Here is a 2,314-nt window from a genome sequence, read left to right as displayed (position 1 = left end):
GGTGATGGTACCATTGGGTTTGGGGTTGTGGCCCTATTGGGGTCGGGGTGATGGTACCATTGGGTTTGGGGTTGTGGCCCTATTGGGGTCGGGGTGATGGTACCATTGGGTTTGGGGTTGTGGCCCTATTGGGGTTGGGGTGATGGTACCATTGGGTTTGGGGTCGGTGCTGTTTGGGGTCGATGCTGTTTGGGGTCAGTGCTGTTTGGGGTCGGTGCTGGGTTTGGGGTCAGTGTTATTTGGGGTCATGGTTATTTGGGGTCATGGTTATTTGGGGTCGTGGTTATTTGGGGTCGGTGCTGTTTGGGGTTGGTGCTGTTTGGGGTCGTGGTGGCAGTGCTGACCCTATATCCCCATTGATCCCATTCAGCTGCAGTCAGCAGAGTTCAGCTCAGCCAGCAGCGACCAGGGCAGCCCAGGTGAGCGGCGCCTCCTTATGGGGTGGGACCTTTGGGGCCGGTTCCTTTTGGGGTCGGATCCTTTTGGGGTCGGATCCTTTTGGGGCCGGTTCATTTGGGGTCGGTTCCTTTTGGGGTCGGGTCCTTCTGGGGCCGGTTCCTTTTGGGGCCGGTTCCTTTTGGGGCCGGTTCCTTTTGGGGCCGGGTCCATTTGGGGCCGGTTCCTTTTGGGGTCGGTTCCGTTTGGGGTCGGTTCCATTTGGGGTCGGTTCATTTGGGGCCGGTTCCTTTTGGGGCCGGTTCCTTTTGGGGCCGGTTCCTTTTGGGGTCGGTTCCTTTTGGGGTCGGATCCTTTTGGGGTCGGTTCCTTTTGGGGTCGGATCCTTTTGGGGTCGGTTCCTTTTGGGGCCGGTTCCATTTGGGGTTGGTTCCATTTGGGGCCGGTTCCTTTTGGGGCCGGTTCCTTTTGGGGTCGGTTCCTTTTGGGGTCGGTTCCTTTTGGGGCCGGTTCCATTTGGGGTTGGTTCCATTTGGGGCCGGTTCCATTTGGGGTTGGTTCCTTTTGGGGCCGGTTCCTTTTGGGGCCGGTTCCTTTTGGGGCCGGTTCCTTTTGGGGTCGGGTCCATTTGGGGCCGGTTCCTTTTGGGGCCGGTTCCTTTTGGGGCCGGTTCCTTTTGGGCACGGTTCCATTTGGTTTTGGGTCTATTTGGGTTCGAGTCTATTTGGGCTCAGGTTCCATTTGGGTTCGGGTCCTTTTGGGGTCGGATCCTTTTGGGGCCGGTTCATTTGGGGCCGGTTCCTTTTGGGGCCGGTTCCTTTTGGGGCCGGTTCCTTTTGGGGTCGGATCCTTTTGGGGTCGGTTCCATTTGGGGCCGGTTCCTTTTGGGGCCGGGTCCTTTTGGGGTCGGGACTGATCTGTGCTGTTCTGTCTTATAGGGCTGCAGGTGAGCGCTCAGCCGGAGGATGGAGGACAATGGGGTGTTATAGGGTGATATTGGGGTGTTATAGGGTGATATTGGGGTGTTATAGGGTGTTATGGGGTGACATTGGGGTGTTATGGGGTGACATTGGGGTGTAATGGGGTGACAATGGGGTGACATTGAGGTGCTATGGGGTGTTATGGGGTGTTAGGGGTTACATGGGGTGTTATAGGGTGACACTGAGGTGTTATGGGGTGTCATAGGGTGACATTGGGGTGGCATTGAGGTGTTATGGGGTGACATGGGCTGTCATGGGGTGACAATGGGGTGACATTGGGGTGTTATGGGGTGACAATGGGGTGTTATGGGGTGTTATGGGGTGACATTGGGGTGTTATGGGGTGACAATGGAGTGACATGGTGTGTCATGGGATGTTATGGGGTGACACTGGGGTGTTATAGGGTGACATTGGGGTGACATTGGGATGACATTGGGGTGACATTGGGGTGACATTGGGGTGACATTGGGGCTGTGTTGGGGTGACGTGGTGACATTGGGGCTGTGTTGGGGTGACGCTGGGGTGATGGTGTTGGGGTGACATTGGGGTGTTATAGGGTGACATTGGGGTGTAATGGGGTGACAGTGGGGTGACATTGAGGTGCTATGGGGTGTTATGGGGTGTTAGGGGTTACATGGGGTGTTATAGGGTGACACTGGAGTGTCATAGGGTGACATGGGGTGTTATAGGGTGACAGTGGGGTGACACTGGGGTGTCATTGGGGTGTCTTAGGGTGTCATTGGGGTGTTATGGGGTGACATGGGGTGTTATAGGGTGACTATGGGGTGTTATGGGGTGTCTGAGGGTGTTATGGGATGATACCTGGGGTTAATGGGGTGTTATAGGGTTGATGGGGGGTTCCCATGGCCGTGACCCCATATATGTGGGGTTTGTCCCTATAGAACGGCCAACGCGGGCGCATGGACCGCGGGAACTCC

General features: G+C 56.4%; 1 long non-coding RNA gene across 1 annotated transcript; it reads left to right on the top strand.

The window, feature by feature from the left end:
* Positions 1–285: 285 nt before the first annotated feature.
* On the top strand, positions 286–2,314 carry LOC107323787. The gene is made up of 3 exons (XR_001559340.1): positions 286–419; positions 1,335–1,342; positions 2,279–2,314. It is a non-coding gene; the product is annotated as an uncharacterized LOC107323787 (long non-coding RNA).

This window comes from Coturnix japonica, chromosome 22, assembly GCF_001577835.2.
Source record: "Coturnix japonica isolate 7356 chromosome 22, Coturnix japonica 2.1, whole genome shotgun sequence".
Lineage (NCBI taxonomy): Eukaryota > Metazoa > Chordata > Aves > Galliformes > Phasianidae > Coturnix > Coturnix japonica.
Note: the sequence above shows the minus strand (reverse complement) of the source record. Positions and strands in the feature narration are given on the sequence as shown.